We start from the raw sequence: 20,675 nt of genomic DNA on the forward strand, positions 1-20,675 counted from the left end.
TTACTGGTAATGCATAATGCACAGGAGGGGAGACAGCAAGAAAACAGCTCAGAGGTAACACCTGAAACGGACTACTTGAGAGTTATTTCACCTAGTTCTCCTGAAATCTGAAGAAGAAAAGAAGTATTTGCATTTGAAGATATTACAAAACTGAACTAACAGACAATAAAAAATGAACATTTATGTTCCTTTTTCCATATAGTGAATTATAGCCACTGCTTGGTGAATTAACAGGTGGAGAAAATTCTCCAGGAGAGATACATCTTCTTTGCCCTTGGTGCTATTCAGACTGAGCCACCATACTACACAGAAACCATAGGGGGAAAGTAAAATTCTGTTGCATATTCTAATGATAAAATATTATAGGGAGATATTTGAGTGGGTATGCAAAATTTTAAAATTTCATCCTCAATATGCTTCTCAAAATTGAAGAGGTTTCCTGTAAAAATGCTTTTTAATGTAACACTTGAGAAATTATAGAATAGGTCTCAGGTTTAATCTCTAGCATTAAAAAGATAAAGTTATAAATGGCTTACTTTTGGGGGAGGTACTCAAGTTAATACACTCGATAAATGCTTTACCTAGAATTTCCTGTATAGAAAACACAATTCAATGAATGTTAGTTAATTCTGAGCTATTTTCATAGCTTCTTGTATAAAATATGGCAATACACTCAATTTTTATGAACATGATTCTTCCATGTTGAGAACACAAATAAAACCACCAAAACTTGCCATTTGATTCAACCTCTGAATGTTACACAGATCTCTCATACATTCATATTTACTATGGAAGAGTTTTAAATTTTTTTTACACATTTTGAAGATAAAACTACCAAGAACACCATAGATTATTTACTCTTGCTTTAATTAATCAAATGTTTCTGAAAAGAAACAATTCTATTAAGCATAATAATGTAATGAGTGTACTAAACATTGTTCAGTCTTTTATCTTTAATATACAATAATCCTAGATATTATTTGTTTTACAAATAAGAGACACAAATAAATTAAATTCATTCAAGGTTGCACAGCTAACAGTGAAAAAAAGCAGGATCCAAACATGGGTTTCTGCCATTCTATTCCATCATTCAAATTCTAGTTAACTAGCTATTGTGAATTATAGTATAATTCTAACAATCTCATTCCCAGGAATTACTCTAGAAAAATACAAACTTACATGCACACAAATACTTACATGTATTTGTGTACATGATTACTACACATAATCACCAAAACTCAAAAATAATTCATCTGACCTTCCATGTTGAACAACTAAACAAATTGTGATATATCTATACCATGGTCTATTCTATGCAGCAATACAAAGGAAACAAAATATTAATATAACAATTTTTATGTGAGTTCTCAAAAGCACTACGTTGTGTACAAAACCAAGATTCATAAGATGGCATCCATTTTATATATTAAAACAAAAAAATTATAATGGAATACGAATTAATGGCATCCAGATATTAAAGTAGGAAGATTCTGTGATTAAGCTAGTATAAAAGAATTTTCTGGGGTAAAGGAACCCTTCTGTACTTAGATTGAGGTGGTGGTTACATGAAAGTATACAAGTTAAAATCCATAGGAATTCAATACAACCCTCAGAATTTCCATTTAGCTTTATAATTTTTAAAGACACGTCATCTTTTTGGTTAGTACTAATTGCTGTACTCCTATCTTCTATATACATTTACTAGAATTCTACCTACCACTACAATAGGATTTATTATTAAAATAGATTAGAATGTAGACATTTTAGAAATTATAATATCCTTCCTATGATGGAATTTTTATTGCCCTTGGGGACCCTTTACTTTACTTACCAGGATGGGCCTGTATTGTATTAGACTCAAAATTTACTGTCTTGTTCATAACACAAGGTGCAACCAACCAGTGTTTACTAAACTGGCTCTGGCAATGTGGACGAAGTGACAAACACATGGTCATTAATAAAATCTCTACTAGATAGACTAAATCTAGCTCTAATTTCTAATGAAACAATTACATCTAGATAGGCTAAATCTTGCTCTAATTTCTAATGAAACAGTTACTAAATTGTTAAAGATTTGCTCAGGAACTAAAAGGCATAGAATTTAGAAAGGAAGCAGACAGCACACTGCCAGTGGTACAGAGGTTTTTAAAGCCTAAAATAGGCAGAATCTAAACAACAATTACTCCATGCTCCCTAATCATAAATTTCAATGGGCTAAGTAAAAGATATATAAAGAAAGAGGTATGTACTGACTTTCTAGATATGTGATGTCTTGTAGTAGGCAACTTATTTTAAGGGATCACATGTCTGCTCATATATGTAAATCTTTCAGAGGCCATCATCCTACTCTTAAAATAAAAAAGATTGCCAAGCTGAAGGAAAATCTGGCAGGGAAGTGAAGTTGCAGAACAAATTACCACTCTCATATCCAAAGAGACCAGGAACCTACAGAGATACAGGTTTGGGCACATAAGCCTGTAAGAATTTTGAATCAACAATTCTATGATTAGCCATAGTGTGAAACTCCTGTGTTCCACAGAGTAGTTTCTACCCCTTTAAAAAGCTTTTCCTACAGGAATCTCACCAGACTTTCATGGTGAAGACAAGGGAAAATCTAAGAGAAAGCTCCTGTAGTGGTACTTGGCTGGCTGACTGCAACAGTCCGCCGTGAAACTCACCCAGACCATGCTCTCTAATATTTAATACAGAGGAAAGGGATAAATCCTCAGGGAGGAGAACATTAGTTACCAAATGGGGTGTGGTAAGGGGTAGGAGCAAAGAGAAGGAAGCCCTACACAAGAAGAATGAACAGGTAACCTTGCTAGAAACACACTCAAGACCCAGGTTCACTAGAACCTGACCAATCAGATAATTAGAGAACACCTTCTCCTCAAACAGTCACACCTGACATACCATCTAACTAGTAACAGTGGGATACAATTAGAAAAACTATAAAAACCTACTTTTGGAAAGCATCACAATGACAACCCAAATCAAGTACTGTAAAAATGAAGTTATCATGGTGGTTAGAAAGATGGCTCAGCAGTTAAGAGCACTGGCTGCTCTTACAAAGGACCCAGGTTCAGTTCCCAGGAACCACATGGTGGTTCACAAACATGTTCAACTCCAGTTTGAGGGAAATCCAACCTCTACAAGCACCAAGCACATAAGATAGCACACACACTTTTAGGCAAAACACTCATCCACATAAAGTAAACACTAAAAATAATATCACTAGAGGAATAGGAACTCTCTGGTGTCCTTACCCTGCCTTCCACCTACACAACCCAGGCCAACAAAAAACACGGAACAGGCCAACTCCTCACTAAAGACCTAGAAAAAGAATCAGAGCTTTCCAACTACTAAAAATTTATCAGAATCTCTTGCCCATGTGTAGTTTTCAGGATGTTCAAAAGGTAAGAAAATACCCCAAGTTACAAAGGAGTCACTGGCTCCAAACATAGTAATACAGATGTTGGGACTATAAAAAACTGAAACATAAAATAATTATGATTTGTTAAAACGTCTAATGAATAAAGTAGATAATATGGAAGCCCAGATAGACAACTTCAGCAAAGAAATAGAACCTACGAGAAAAAGTATATTTACTAGAAATACTAAAGTTTAAACAACAACCCAGTGGGCTCAACAGTAGATTTGATGCAGCCAAGAAAATTATCAATGATCTCGAAGGTCATGTTTATTGATCAGGCCATTAAAAATTAAAACAAAAGAGGACAAAGGAGAAAAAAAGAACTAGCACACAAGGGCTGGAGTAATGACTCAGTGGTTCAAAGACCACAAAAATTAAACAAAAGGGTAAAAAGGAAGAAAAAAACCAGCATGAAGGGGTTGGAGTGATGGCTCAGTGGTTTAACCCATTTGCTGCTCTTGCAAAGGACAGAGAACCAACATGCTGGCTCACAACCATCTGTAATTCCAATTCCAGGGGACCTGACACCCTCTTCTGGACTTCACAGATACTGCAGACATGTGGTGCAGACATGCATGCAGGCAAAAATAAACATAAAAAAGAAAAACAGCATACAATATTCAAGAACTGTGAGCCACCAACAGTACAACAAACTTGGAATTGGAATCCTAGACAAACAAAAAAAGCAAAATACATAGACTTATTTTAAAAAATAATGGCTGAAAGCCAGGCGCAGTGGTGGCACACACCTTTAATCCCAGCACTGGGCGCAGGGGTAGAGGCAGGCTGATCTCTGTGAGTTCAAGGCCAGCATGGTCTACAGCGTGAGTTTCAGGACAGGCTCCAAATTTACAGAGAAACCCTGTCTCGAAAAATAAAAAAAAAATGGCTGAGAAATTACATACATAAAGCACAGAAAAATTGCTTTCTACACAAAAAGACATAATTATAAAACAAAACCAAAATTCTACAGCTAGTGTTATTATTGATGAGAGATGGGGACAAGTTAAGTGTTCCCTTTTCACTACAATTCTTTGGAGAAGAAAAATGTCAGAATACTAATATTACTTATTTCAATACTCACTACAAAACTATAGTACTCAAGAAAGTGTGTTAACATAGTGTATCATGGCTGGGGATGAGGCTCAGCAGTAGAGCACTTGCCCAGCATACTTTAGGTAATGATATCTGCCCTCAGCACTGCAAAAAAAGGTAGTATAATTAATGGAAAAATGGTTAAGACACACAGATTCGTGGAGCACAGCAGTTCAGGAACAGATGCACAGATGCAAAGGCAATTTAATAAATAAATGGTGTAATAAAATATCACATATGTGGGAAAATGAACTTCAACACATATTTCACTTTCATGGCTTACTGGAATACAAATTGGTAGAACCACTTTAGAGGACAGTTGGTCCACTTCTGTCAGAGAAAGATCAGCAATTTCATTTCCATGTATTTATCCAAAAGGAACTGAAAACTTATACTCACACAAAAGACCTATAAGCTAATATTTGCCACACCTGTTGTCCTCTAGTTTACACACATGCAATTCAAAACTAGAGGTATAGTTCAGTATGTATCTTGTACAAGGAAAGCCCCAGACAGACTCAATACCCAGCACCACAAGAAAAAGCCAGAAGTATACCAAGAAGCATTTCTAGGGGAAAAATTTTACCAGAGTCACCATATGCACCATATTTGTTTGTCTGTTTTTTTTAAAGGACACATGTTTGTTTGTTTTAAGACAAGGTCTCATATAGTCCAAGCTGTTCTTGAACTTGTTATGTAGACCAGGTTGGCCTTGATTTCTTGATCCTCATGCCTATTATGTTCCATTCCCTTAAGAGCTAGATATATATATTGGTACAAGAATAGATGTGATCAAGTCAAGTTGGGAAGGAAACCATGAGAGTTCCCATTACTATATATAAGGTCTCTTTTTAAAAACACATTTAATTTTTGAAATAGGAAAATAAACAATACATCTTGAAATTCAAAAAGTACACATTAGAGCTTATGCAATGAAAAGTCTCATTTTCAACCACTAGCCCAGGCCACCAAACTGTCAGTACTTAATAAGCCCTTCAGAAATTCTGTGTCTATGTAAGCAAATATATATATATATGTATTTTCTTGCCCTCAACTCATTATCTATTTTACATGAATGGCAACACCTCCTCTACTGTTTTTTGGTTTTTCTAATTCTATATACTATAGATTACAAAATATATAGTGTAATACTCTTGTAAAACTAAGCCCTGACTGATACTCAATATATCACCGATCTTCTGCTACTATAGGCAATATTCCAAGTAACTTCTAAGTATTTGTTGAATAAATTCTTGGGTAAAGTGCTAAGTCAAATGTTATGTTTATAAATATGGACAGCTCTTTTCAAGTTACTGAGTTAAATATCAGGAATTCTAAAATTTTGTCTTAGGAGGACATAAAATCTAAGATTATGTCATTGCACAATTTTCAGGAGAAATACATAACCCCTACAATACACAAAATGAGTATTTTACTCAGTTCCCCATGTTTCTAAAGACCATTATATTTCTATATAATGAATTTCATCCTGCAAGTTGTTGAAAAAAAATCTATGTTATGTAAAGAATGTTACCTTTGAGATCGTCTTCCAGAACAAAGGCCAAAGCCTGATGCTTCACACTGGTGGATCTTGACCACTCCACAATATGATACTGGATTCTTCACTGCAATCACAGGGATACTTCAAAATTTGAATAAATAAAACATAATTACAAAGAATCCTTTGCCCTTATTATAATGCCCAAATAAGCATTTCTTCTTTTAGGTAAAAATTATTTTGAAAAGGGCGAGGAGCTAATGGCAAAATTGCCAATGTTCCTCTCATTGCATGGTGGTGGATTCCCTAGTATTTCTTCATAACTACAAAACATAATACACAAGAATTTTGTGATAAAACTTGAATGGGTATTGAGGAAACCCAGGAGTTCCTTTGATAATAGTTGTTTAAGATGAGAGAGCGGTTGACCCATTTGTGTGCATATGTCCTTCCAAAACCACACTACCTCCCTCTAGCTTTTCACTCATTACCAATTATGTATAATTGCTGTAAAGGTTCCCAATTTGTTCACAGTTCCTTTTATCCACTTTTTGAATGGTCTCCCACAATGTATCTGGACTTGGTCACGAAAGCACTCTTGTGATTTACCAATGTAATAACAGCAAATGTGACAGGAGCAGACACTTGAAAAAAGTACTTGTGTACTGGCTGGTGCTTGCTTTTACTTGCTTCTCTCTTTTGAGACTTGGAGACTACTACACTAATAAGTCCAGACTAGCCACCTAGAAGAGACTACCACATGGAGTGATGAGCCATCCAAGCTTAGGGCCTCCTACCAAAGCAACTAGTCTACCAAACACTAGTTGTCTATGCAAGGCCACCCTAAATCATCAAGCCACTAACTAAGCACTTTCTCTTATTCCTAAAATCTAACTAGAACAGGCTACATAAAAGTATGTGATCCAACACATACAGCAAGAGGAAGAGGTTTACACTATACATAAAGTTTCAAATATAAAAACTTCCACCAGCTGAATGAAAAAATATTATAGAAAAAAATGTTTCAGTCTTCCAAAGTCTCACAAATGTGCTGTCTGCCATCACAGATGGCACACACACAAAATTAAAAAAATGACAAATTTCCATTTAGTCACAGAAGTATCTTAATTATGATATATTTAAAACAAAGCCTTACACTCAACAGTTCTACTTGTAATGATAAATCCAGAATTCCAGAAATTACTTTTCCTCTTAATTCCAACTGTTTATCTATTTTGCAGGCTTAATGAAAACTGAACAATTTCCCTTTATGAAGCCTAAAATGCAAGAGATATGAACCTAATTAAACCTTTTTCTGGGGCTGGAGAGATGGCTCAGTGGTTAAGAGCACTGTCTGCTCTTCTAGAGGTCCTGAGTTCAATTCCCAGCAACCACATGGTGGCTCCAAACCATCTGTAAAGAGATCTGGCGCCCTCCTCTGGCGTGTGGGTATACCTGGAGGCAGAAAGTTGTATACAGAATAAATAAATCTAAAAAAAAAAAAACAAAAAACAAAAAAAACCTTTTCTACCAGCATTCTTAAGTGGCATCTTCTAGCATCATGGCATCTCTTACCAATACTCACAGAAGATAGTAAAAGTCATCTATCAACATTTTGGTGGAAGTTTATATAGAAATATCACCTCTGTTGGAATGAAAGGTGGAACACTGAGGAAATGACTTAAAGTTCTTTTAAGCACCATTGGATACTTTTCTGAAGTACACACACATGCCATTTAGGAAAAGTTTAATACCTTTAAGAAGCATCTGCCTGTCTTTGAAATAAAGCACAAGCTCTTTAATGAAATTCCACAAAGCCTGTCAATTTTCTGCTTACCTTTTTTCCCAGATCCAACCAAACCTGTGTGAACCCTTTATTCCTCTTTCCCACTTCAACGCTGTCACAACAACTGCTATTTCCTCTGCCTGGCAATCTCTTCTCTCTACCGTATTTATTCATTCTCGAGGCTCCAAGGGCACTCCACTGGTTTCAGTCACAGAAAAATTAATTCTATCTTTTTCTCGCTGTGTGACCTTTTGCAAGTTGGCTCTGTTTCACCATTTTAAGATTCACATGTCTGAGATATGCTCTGCTCAGAGAGCTATCCAGTGCACAACATAAAGAAAATTGTTACCAAATCTCTGTTGCTATTATTTTTATTATTCCATAAGGTAATCGCCATTGTCTTTCCTAGAACTAGTAGTCAGATATTATCTGTTGAAAAAAATAGTTCCTTGGATCCTACCTTAATACCTAACACTTTAAATGTTATTTCCAACAAACAGCATTTTAGGGAGTAAGGGAAGATGAAATAAGAGGTTACAGAGCAAATATTACTTCAACTAAATTCTCACCACCATCCTCAAAGATATGATTTGGCACATGAAGAAACTGAAGCACAGAGAAGTAAACTAGCCAAGATCAAGTGGAAGAGCAGAATATGAGTCCAAGTTTGCCTGATTCCATTGCCTGTAGTGGATATATGACATCAAAGGATTCCCTAACTCATGGACTTTGTCATCCAAGAGCAGAAGGCCTTAAAGATGGATATGTACAGTTAACATACTGTTAAGTGACTCCCAGATATCTATTATCTACTCTTCAGATCCTTAACCAGGCCTCTGTTCCCATCAGCAGAACATTCCTCCTCCTAACTGCTGAAAAGATTCCTCAAATTCTTTCCACTGGACATTAAGCTCTTACTTAAGGGGATGAGTATATTTCTCCCTTTTTAGCTCTAGCAAATAGAAAAAACTATGTTTGCTGAATGAATTAAGTGGAAATTATATTAATGACCACAAAGTTGAGAGTTTTCATAGTACTAAAATTTGACATAGGGAAACACACAACAAGAACAGTGAAAGGGAGAGGATATCTTAAATACTTTTACCATTGGTTATGATTTCTCTATCTAGTATCAGAGATTAAACTTGGTTTACAAACATATGATTGGTAGCTACAGTGAGACTTTACCTCTGGGGCCCTGCCCCACCACCAATGTTCTGCTATACCAATGGTTGCCTCTGAGACACTCTTCACGACCGGATGGCCTTGACAAGTACCACTCTTTCAGTGGTTACCTCAAATGATTTGTAAAAAGAAACAGAAAGAGCAAATGAAGGCAAACAGCTGATAACTAGTGACCTTGGATAAAGGGAATACAGTGAGTTTTTGTACCAATCTTGCAACATTTTTAAAATTATAATATTTTATCAAAAATTAAGTTTTCAAAATCTAATACCAGCAAGTTTCCCAGGAGATTTCAGCACAAAGGGTTCAGTGTATAAGTCAAGCTGATATCACATTTTCTTGTTAGCTAGTCCAAAAACAACATTCTAGCCAACCATAGTAGCCCATACTTTATAATCTCAGCACTCAGGAGGCTGAGGCAGGAGGATCATGAGTAGGAAAGCCAGTCTGGGCTACACAGTAAGCCCTGTCTCAAACTAACAAAAAAGCGACACTAGCTTAGGTTTGTGGGCTTTTTTTTGTTGCCTATCAGCAGGTATCAGAAGAAAATGACCTTTATGGGTAGTGGGGCATAGCCGTGGCTTATGAGTTGGAGTGGAAAAATTATTTGTAGCTTGAAGGGTACTTATGATATCATAGATGCCTTCTATTTGCCAAAGTCCCAGTATAACTAACTCTCCCTTGACAGATCTTTTTTCTTCAGGGCATATCAGAACCACCCAGTACCCACAAGGACATGCCCTCATGTTCAGAAAAACAGCATTTTGAGTTCTTACCTTTCCTTTCCCAAGTCTGGAAAATTAGATCATGTAAGTTTTTTCCAAAGACTAAGCACAGAAGCCCTTTTGATTGTAGGATCCTTGCTTCTGTTGTCTATGGATAGCCCTACAGAAAGGACAAAACAATAACCATGGGGGAGTCACAAAACCAGAAAATTTAAAGCAGTAGTTACTTGGTCTATAATGATCACCTGCTAGCATCTTCTTATTCATTCAGCACTTCTAAACCACCCATCCTAGATTCTCCCCACCCTGAAAACCTTTATAAAGCTGAGAATGCTTTAGCTTTCTCATCCACAGTAACCAGAACAATATAACTTATGAATGAGCCAAATGTCCCCACTTTATAAGGGTATCAAGGTAAGGGGTAGGTAGCTCAGTAGTAGAATGTTTGCTGAGTATGTGCAAGACTCTGGTTTCAATTTTCAACACCAAAAATTATGGTTAGGATAGTGCCAGATGGGTATCACCCAACACCCACCTCTCACCTAAAAAAGTGAGGCAAGCAAAGATCACAGTAAATTATCCCAATGAGAGATTTTCTTAATATAAGTCAGACTATCAATTCTATCTTCTTCAGTTCCTACTTTTTATAAGCTCCATGGAGAGGTAGGTACATTATGTCCCATAATAATATTCAACCTCATTTTAGCCTCTCTCTCTGCATTCCTATCAAAGCTTCTAAGAGCTCTCTAATGTCACATCTACACAAACACCTGATGTCTTCTGATTTCCTCACCAGCACCAAAATATGTGATTAGTTTCATTTAGACCTCAAAGTAAAAAAAGAAGAGATGGCTTTGTATAGCTTAGAGGACAAACATTTGCTATGGTTGGTAGAACACAACAGAGAGGAAAGGCAAGCATTACTAAAGTAGATGGCCATACTAAATCTGACATTCTTGTACTTTAGCTTTCACTAACTCATATGTCTTGGGTGTAATAACTGCCCCAGAATCATCAGTTGTGATGGTCCTGGGACTCTCCCCTATAAGCCAGAAAGTGGTTTACAAGTGCCTTGAAAGCTATTTCCAAGTCATTCCTGGCTCCTTCACTTTGGACAAGAATCATATACCACACTGCCATGGTCTGATTCAATAAAGAGAAAACTAAGTATGGATTCTGGAATTAGAACACTGTAACCTATATTATTCCAGAACTAACTGGCTAAAAAATGTGAGAAACTCTTTTAAGGTGACAGTATTGGAATAAGAGCTCTTCTCTAGTGAACAGAAGTGAAAGAAAGGTGGCAATGATGGTTCCCAATGTTGGGAATTGAATATGAACTGTGCACTCCCCAACTTAATATGATCAGCATTCCTCCAACTTCTGTAATCCTTGAGTGAGAATTTATCCTCTAATAATTCAAGTATTTAAACTCAGAGCTCACCTTAAATCGAAAAGAAAATGATAATTATGGAAGTAGGACACTCTTAATGTTAAACAGAAAAATATGCTCTTTTCCCCACCCCCATTCTCCAACCCCCAGGGCAGACAAGAAGTGGCTGCAGGCAAGGTATTTAAGAAGTACGCTGGGAAAGTGGATTCTGGTTAGCGCGAACTAGGCAACGATGTGGTGTAACCAGTTTTTACCTATTTTTTTTTCATTACTTTTCCGAGTTTAGAGAGTAGCAGCTATCTTTATCTGACTGAATGCAGGGAATGAGGTCTCTTTTCCCTCTAGGTCACTGGAATTACTGTCACTAAGGTTTTGATTTCTTATACCATCTGTGGAGGACAGAGGGTGGGGGTCTCATCCTCAACTTCACAAGGTGGGTGAGGGTCGACACACATCTCAGGACATGTATGTCCTTGTACCTTAGGCCAATGGAGCAGCCAAACAAGTTTCTTGCCAAATCCCTACAAGTGACAAGTCCTAGGGCTGCACAGAGATGAACTGTTAAGCACGTCTTCACAAGGTGGGTGAGGGTCGACACTCACTTGAGATGCCACTCCACTTTCTTCCTGACAAATAATGAACGCAGGGTGCCAGTCTCCACCAAAGCCAAGGCTCTGCTCCGAAACGCAGGGGAAAAGATGGGAAGATTAAACAAACAAACAAACAAACAAACATATAAATGTGGCCCCTTCAGAGGAGGTCATAAAAAACGAATTCGAGAGCTGGAAAAAAGTTAACAACTGTACCATGCCCGGTGGCAGAAAAACCTCCCCGTAATGGGCGATTTTCCCACCTCCAGGACCGCAGGGCGCTAGGCTGCTGCGAACACTCACAGGGTCCTAACAATGACGGCAGAAAGGAAAGTTCGCCGTCCGCCAGCCCGCAGGGCGCCCGCGCTCCCGCTAGCTTGGCATTTGGGCTCTCGGGGTGTCTGGTTGCTCCCTGCACTGCCGGGCTTCCCCGCTCCAGACACTCGGTGTCTTCCCGCTCGGCAAGGCTCAACCAGCCAGGGTGCGCCCTCTCGCTGCTAGGACTGGCCAGCCGCAGGCGGCAGAAAGAGCATGCCCTCTAGCCCCGAGGTCTGGTCCCCACGAGTCCCGAGAGCACAGAACAGGCACGGCAAGGGGCGCCGGGAGGGGAGTCTGAAGGCAACAGCCGCCACAGTTATGGCGCTCAACGCCTTCCGAGGTGGCCCAGAGGCTGCAGCCGAGCTCGCGTGTCCGTGTCCGCGCCCCCCCCGCCCACCCCCCAGCTCGGGTCACCAGGCACAGCGCGCCACCAGCAGAGGGGCGACTGGGCACTTTACCTCAGCCCACACAAGCTCTCCGCTCCACGGCTCTCGGGGGACACCGGAGGCAACCGCTTCGTGGAACTGGAGCTCCCCCCAGCGCGGCGAGGCCGGGACCCCTAGCTCCACGCCGCCCTCGTCCCACTCCTCGAGGCCACCTCTCCCGCCGCCAAAGCTGCACTACGCCCACAACCTCGCTGCCGCTGCCGCGGTGACCCTCGGGAGCGCCTACCTTCGGCGCCGCTTCGGGCTCCGCTCCTTTCCTGCCGCACTCAGGGGCCCCTCAACGTGCCGGGCGAGTCCGGCTAGGGTGGTAACCGCCCCCTAGCCGCCCGCTTTCTTCTCTTCCCTCCCTCGCACCTGCCCCCTAATCTCCTCCTCACCCCGCCCTCCCGCCCGGACCTCCCAGCCGCCACGGGGGCCGCCCCTTAGCGCTGTACTCCCGCCCTCCGCCTGGGCTGCCTGGCCTGTCAGGCCTCAGCCCTGGGCAGGCTGCTGGGCGGCGGCGGCCGAGGAGGCACGGAGCACTATTGTATTCCTGACACTGTGCGCTCCCACGCTCCGCCTCTTCCCTTTCCTTCCTCACCACCGCCACTCCCCCCCCCCCCCACCGCCGGCTGCGCTCGCCCTACCCGACCGACTCCCCGCCGTCTGCTCGGCGCGCGCTCTTCTGGCGGGCTGGGCGCCGTCGCCAACGCCACCGGCTTCGAGGCTCCGCCCACTTTGGGCTCCCGCACGCGCGGGGCGGTGCTTCAGGTGGGTTCTCCTCCCCTCCTGCTGCGCGCGCAGCTGCCCTGAGGAGTCCCAGCCCCGCTAGGCGCTAGAAAGGGCGAGGTGCACTGGCTCTATCACCGGCCAGACTTAGCTTTTCAAGTCCCCGCTTCAACTTCAAGTTCTGCGTTTATAAACTCGGTGACCACCATTGATTTGTGTCATTTCTGCTTGAAATATGGAAAAATAATAAAGGCAAGGAGACAATTGACAACACATTTATCCAGTTGCAAGCAAACATGTTTTATGAAGGTGTCGGCTGCTTTTCTTTTTTTTTAACTTCTGATGTCTATATAGCTAGCCTACAGCTCCCAGTTATTCAAACCTCCATACAGGTGTTGCTGTGGAGGTATTTTGAAATATAATTAAAGGCCGGTTGACTTAAAAGTGGGGATTATTTTCTCGTTTAGTGTAGGTGGCCTGTCAGAATTCTTTAGAAAAATCCTTTAAACCAGGGCTGAGTTTTTCCTGAGACAGAGAGGATTGGACGGAGAGTTTAAAAAGTTCACCCAGGGACGCCTGCTTTAGTCTGTGCCCCTGGGTTCCAGCTTCCTGATCTTATCTTCCTGGTTGCCTGCCCTACAGCTTTTGTTTTATTAACCAGTATTACAATTAAAGAAGACAATAGCTTCTAATGAATAAGTGGGAAATGACATATATTATTAATATATAAAATAAGTGTATATAATTTACTAATGATTCTGACCCTTTGAATTCTGATAAATACAGAAGTTTGCAAGCAACTTACTATTTACCTTTCTAGAATTGAAAATACATCATGATTATGATAAACTCATAGTCATTTTCACTTATATTTCTAAGATAAACAATGTAGATGTTTGTATTTTGTCTACTTTGCATACTGTAGATTTAATTCTTCATTATATGCAAATGTCTGGAAAAATATTCATAATCCTTCACATTTACTGTTATACTTGATTTATTTTAAAATAAAATTCCACAGGGAGATGTAAACATGTTAGAAGGGTCTCATGAAACCCTGTAAGTACCTCTCAGACTTTTCTCCCAATAGTAGTCTAACATAACTATATCAAAAGCAAGATAGGGACACTAGTCCAATCCATAAAGCTCATTCGGATCTCATCAACTTAGCAAGCATCCATTTCTCAATCTGAAAATTTAAGTTCTCCACAATTTTTCCACCTATGTGGATTCCTGTGACCAAGACAACCATCTCAAAGCAAAGAGTCTCCCTGATATGCCTTATCATCAATCACCTCCTTTTCTTAACATAATTCCTGGCAACTCCTAATATGTTCACCACGCCATCCCTCTAAATTTGTTACTTCAAACATATTATATAAATAGAATCATACATTTTGAAATCTGTGGGTTTTTTTCCCTCAGCACAATTTCTTTAACATTCATCACTGTTTTTATTGCTGAGTGATAATCTACAGTGTGGCTATACCACAGTTCATGCATTCAAGGACATTGGGACTGCTTCCAACTTTGCCCGTTAAGAATACAACTGCTGGGCTGGAGAGATGGCTCAGCGGTTAAGAGCATTGCCTGCTCTTCCAGAGGTCCTGAGTTCAATTCCCAGCAACCACATGGTGGCTCACAACCATCTGTAATGAGATCTGGTGCCCTCTTCTGGCCTGCAGACATACACACAGACAGAATATTGTATACATAATAAATAAATAAATATTTCTAAAATTAAAAAAAAAAGAATACAACTGCTGGGCTATGGGGACGGCTCAGTAGGTAAAAGCATAGCCACCAAGCCTGATGACTTTTTTTTTTTACCCCTGGGATCCAAAAGTTGAAAAGAAAGAACGCCCTGAGTCCTGAAAATTATCCTCTGATGTTCACACATAGGACACACACACAAATAGGTGTAATGAAATTTTTCAAAAAAAGAATAGCAGTGCCGTAAACAGTCTTATAGAGATTTTTGTGAGAACAGTTTCATTTTCTTACATCAAGTAACTATAAGTGCAGCTGGGTGGTGGTAGTGCACGCCTTTAATCTCAGCACTGGGGAGGCAGAGGCAGGTGGATCTCTGTGAGTTCGAGACCAGCCTGGTCTACAGAGTGAGTTCCAGGACAGGCTCCAAAGCTACACAGAGAAACCCTGTCTAGAAAAACAAAAACTAACAAATAATAATAATAATAACTGTAAGTGCAGTTGATGGTCAGATGCTAAGTGTGTCCTGAGTGTTGTAAGAAATGGCCACATTTCCAGACCAGTTGGCCCATCTTGTTTTCCTAATTGCCGTACAGAGGAGATCAGTTTCTTCTTTACTCTTCCTTAGTATTTGTTTGAAATAGTCACTATTTCTGTTTTCGCCTTCCTATGCTGATAGCTCATTTTAAATTGGCTTTCCCTAGTGGCCAACAATGTTGAACTCCCTTGCATGTCTTTAGTTGCCATCTCTTTGGTGATGTGTCTGCTTATGCCTTTTGGATATTTTCTAATTTGATTATTACTTACTAGTAAATTTGGAGAGTTATTATATATTCTAAATATAAGTCCTCTGTCAGATATGTATATGATCAGAAAATAATTTTCCCATTCTGCAGCTCATCTTTTCATTTGTTTAACATGAGATTTTGCAAACTCTTTTTGGAGGGCTTCAGCTTATCCAGTTTTGCGGTTACATATAGTGCTTTTGGTGTCATACCTAAGAAATCTTCACCTCATCCCATTTGCCTTCTCTCGTGTTTCCTCTAAGAAGTAGTATAGTTTTATGTTTTAAGTCAGTAGTTCCCTTTGAATTAATTTTTTGTTAAAAACTTGGACCTAAGACAGACATTTTTAATTTTGCCATAAACAGTCGATGACTCGAATAAAATGACTGTCTTTGCTTCATTAAATTGCTTTCGTATCTCTGTCAAAGTCAATTGGGCCATCTGTATGGGGCCATTTCTTGGCTCTATTAATCTATGTGTCTCTCCTGGGAATACTAGTTTAATTGTGATAGAATAAGTAGATAGAGCAATCCCTCCCACTTTATTCTTTTTCAAAATTATTCTTGCTATCCAAGTTATTTTGTCTTTGTTGTTTTTTGTTTGTTTGTGGGTTTTAAGACATGTAGCACTGACTGTCCTGGAACTCCCTTTGTAGACCAGCTGGCCTCAAACTCAATAGAAATCTGCCTGCCTCTGCCTCCCAAGTGCTGGGATTAAAGTCCTGCGGCACCACACTTGGCTGGTAATTTGACTTTTCCTATAAATTCTGTAATGAACTTACTTTGCATTTATAAAAACCTTGATGGAATTGTAAGAGAAATGGCATCAAACCTATATATCCTTTTGGGAAGAACTGACATCTTCCCAACATTCTCTTCTAACCCTTTAGCATGATGATCTCCATCTTTCCATTTAGTTATACTCCTCATTGGCATTTTGTTGATTGTTCACTGTCAGTATAACATAGAAATGCAATTGATGTTTGTGTGTTGATCTTAATATCCTGTGACCTACCGAACTCAATTATTGGTTCTATGAGTCTTTTGGCAGGTACTTTGGAAATTTCTCTATAAAAAATTATGTTATTGGACTTGTAAAATGGCTCAGTGAGTAAGGCACTTGCTAACAATAAATGTAATTGTAAAAAAAAGAAAGAAACTTGTGTTGTTTGGAAATGGAAATTGTTTTATCTCCTTTCCAATCATATGATTTTTATTCCTTTTCCTGCTTGATTGGCAGCATTTGAGTTATATTGACTGAAAGTGATAAGAGTAGACACCTTTGTTGGGATAGATCTTAGGGGGAAACATTTCATCTTTCACCAGTAAATGTGATGCTAGCAAGGTTTGGGGAGATATTCTGTATCAAGGTGAGAAAGTACCCATCTATCTATTCATAGTTTGCTTAATTTTTTAACCATAACTGAGTGCTGAAATTTTTTAAGTATACGATTATATCATTTTTCTTCATTAGCTTAATAGATATGCTAGATTACATTGATTGAATATTGGGCTTTTAATTTTTGTTGTTTGGGCTTTTTATCATTTGTGGTTTTGTTTTTTGTTTTTTTGTTTTTGTTTTTGAGATAGAGTCTCAATGTGTAGCCCAGGGTGACCTCAAACCTGTGATCTTCCTGCCCATGAGTAAGGTATGTCTGGCATTTTTGTCTGATAGTTTTTAAACTATTTTGCATATGTGTATGTGTGGGGGTGTGTACATAGGGAGTGAACATGCACATGTACACATATGTGGACCAGAGATTGATACTGGCTATCTTACTTGATTGTTCTCTACTTTATTGACTGAGGCTTGCTTTGGCGAGGACATCACAGTGTGGGATGTCTTCTCTGTGATGGGCTCACAGCTAGGCCACTGACCTGCCGAGCTCTTTCCATGGGCCCTGGGGATCTGAACTGTGCTTCCCATACTTACACAGTAAGTGCTTTCCCCACAGAGCCATCGTCCTAGCCCTACTATTTTTTTTTATTAATTCAAAGCTTTGCATGGTGATGCATGCCTTTAAGCCTAACACTCAGGAGGCAGAAGCAGGCAGATCCCTGTGAATCAGGTCTATATAGAGTTCTAGGATAATCAAAGCTACATAGGCCACTTCTAATATAGTGTAGAAAATTGATTTTTCTATTCTTTGAGGCTAGTCTCACTTTTTTTTTTTTTTTTTTTTTTTTTTTATTTTAATTTATTTATTTATTAAGAATTTCTGCCTCGTCCCCACAACCGCTTCCCGTTTCCCTCCCCCTCCCCCGATCAAGTCCCCCCCCCTCATCTGCTCGAAGAGCAATCAGGGTTCCCTGACCTGTGGGAAGCCCAAGGACTGCCCACCTCTATCCAGGTCTCCTAAGGTGAGCATTCAAACTGCCTAGGCTCCCACAAAGCCAGTACGTGCAGTAGGATCAAAAACCCACTGCAATTGTTCTTGAGTTCTCAGTATTCCTCATTGTCCGCTATGTTCAGCTAGTCTGGATTTATCCCATGCTTTTTCAGACCTAGGCCAGCTGGCCTTACCATTCTGCTTTTAAAATACAAGTTTCTTATTTGCCTTCTGTATATAAAATAGACTTTTCTTATTATGTCTTTTAGATTAGCCCTACTGTCAGGTTGTAAAATTTTGCTTGATTTTTGTATAGAAAAACATACAAGGAAAAAGGTAGTATATTATATTTATTCTGAGTGTTAGGTAAGTCATTGTTTTCCTTCCTTTCTAAAGTTCCAAGACTCTTTCTGGTATCATTTCTTTTTGTTTGGAGAGCTTCCTTTAGCCACTCATTTATGATACATCTGCTAGTGAAACGTCTATAAATTTCCTCTGTCATCTGAGACTGTCTTTATTTCCCTTTCATTCCTGTAGGATATTTTCCCTGAACATGGAATTAAGAGTTGACAGTTCTTTTCTTGCATTATTTGAAAAATGTACCACTTCCTTCTGGCCTTTCTGGTTTTGGATGAAAAATCTGCTATCATTTAAATCAGCATTCCCTTATAGGTAATGTATAGTTTTCTCACTAACTGCTTTCAAGAGGTTTCTCCTGACACTTTGTCTTTTGTTTTAAAAGGTTCTTTATGCTGTGTTTTGGTATGGGTATTTTTGTTGTTTCCTGGTCTAAATTTGTGGGCTGCGGTACCAATGACAATTTAATTTTTAGGGCCCTACCAGTGCCATTGTGGTCTGCTTGTGTGTTAATCAGAAACCATCTTGAAAACCTGAATCCCAGTGTGCCACACTGCTAGTTCAGTTCCAGATCTGCAGGTGTGGTGAGCTAGGCAAGTATCACATTTGGGCCAGGCAGGGTGCCTTCCAGGCACTTCCCCTACAGATTTAAAGAATCCCTTTCTCAGTCTCCTACTTTACTCTAATTGAGAGGGTGTGGGGCACCAGCTGCTGCTGGCAGACAGGGTGAAAGTCCAGACTTCTCACTCAGCTTCCACTGGCATGGAAACAGCCGCGGGGAGGGGGGAGCACCTGTCTGCATCCTCCGCTGGTGCCAGATGGTGGGAGGGGAGCGGCAGATGTCCTGACTCCCCCCCCCCCCGCCCCCCGTGAGCTCTCTGCTGATGCCACAAGCGATAGGGAGGAAAGTGTCTCCCCAGCAGCCTGCCTTGTGGTGGGGTTAAGGGATCTGATTTTCACTTGGTCCCCTGAAGTGCCAGTGGACTTGGGGGTTGGAGAGTGTCTGCTAGGGCCGTCCACTACCACTGCTTGGGTTCAGACTCAGTATGTTAACTCTGGTTTCCCCGCGGCTGTGGTGCAGTGGGGTGGAGGTCTTTGCTACTGGGTAGGTATCCACCAAAGCTGCCAGTTGGGCAGAGCACGCCTCTGCCAGCTGCCGTGTGTGTTTGGAGGACTGGAGCCCCTGCTGACTCTTGGCTGATGCTGCCAGCCAGCAGCAGGGAGGAAAGTACTTCCCCAAGCTCCCTGGTGCCTTTGGGACTCCTGCTTAATCTCAGCTGGTGTTCTCTTAAGGGAGGAGTGCTTTTCCTCCAGCTGTCTAGGGCCACCAAAGCAAGTTGACAAGCTGTAGGCCCCACTGACACCAGGGCACTGCTGGTGTTGTCAATTAAAGTTTTTCTTCACTAGGCTACCTTTTTCTCCTTTCCCAGTGATTTGGCCACAAAGGACAGGTTTTTCTTTGGTTTGCTTTGCTTTAATTGACGCTCTTGGTTACAGGTCTCTTTAGTACCTTTTCTAAACTATGTGGAAGATAAAAGGAAAAGACAAGGAGCATACCCAAAGCCATCCCTAGAACCCTAAGGTCCCTGTCAAGTTGGCTTTCTGCTTTCCACCCTGCAGAGTCCCTTCTGACGAACCTTTGCATAGTTTTTCAGGGATTTTAGTTGTGTATAGAAGGGAACGGCAAGGAGAATTGAGTATCTACTGTCTTATAAATCAAGCTTTGTAGTGCTAGGGATTAAACCTAGGGCTTTGCATACACTGGGCAAATGTTGTACTATTTATCTATATCCCCTGCTCTCTTTTTTGTTGTTTTATTGAAAGATTTTCACACTGTAGCCTAGAATATCATGAAATTCAGTATGTAACCCACACTGACCTCAAATTCACAGCAATCCTCCTGCCTTAGCCTCCTGAGTGCCGGCATTTATAGAAATGAGTGCCACCTAGCTCAATCTCATATTTTAAAACAAGTAAATGAAGAGCTTTTCAGTGTATATTGGAAGATGAAATTTGACAATTGAGGGTAATGACTTCAGTTTGCACTTTAGGGAATTATTTTTCTTTCTTTTTTTAAAATTTATTTATTTATTGTGTATACAACATTCTGCCTCCATGTATGCCCACACACTAGAAGAGGGCACCAGACCTCATTACAGATGGTTGTGAGCCACCATGTGGTTGCTGGGAATTGAACTCAGGACCTCTGGAAGAGCAGCCGGTGCTCTTAACCACTGAGCCATCTCTCCAGCCCCGGGAATGATTTTTCTTAGTGGAGATACTTTCAGTTGCATAAGGAATTGTTTCTCTATACTTC

General features: G+C 40.2%; 1 long non-coding RNA gene across 1 annotated transcript; it reads right to left on the reverse strand.

The window, feature by feature from the left end:
- Nucleotides 1-6,094: 6,094 nt before the first annotated feature.
- LOC121443718 lies at nt 6,095-12,827 on the reverse strand. The gene is made up of 4 exons (XR_005973691.1): nt 12,696-12,827; nt 11,718-11,789; nt 9,774-9,882; nt 6,095-6,170 (listed from the first exon to the last, which is right to left on the reverse strand). It is a non-coding gene; the product is annotated as an uncharacterized LOC121443718 (long non-coding RNA).
- Between the last annotated feature and the right edge of the window lie 7,848 nt (nt 12,828-20,675).

This window comes from Microtus oregoni, unplaced genomic scaffold, assembly GCF_018167655.1.
Source record: "Microtus oregoni isolate MIOR12 unplaced genomic scaffold, Mior012 000112F_ref0000385, whole genome shotgun sequence".
In the NCBI taxonomy this organism is placed as follows: Eukaryota; Metazoa; Chordata; class Mammalia; order Rodentia; family Cricetidae; genus Microtus; species Microtus oregoni.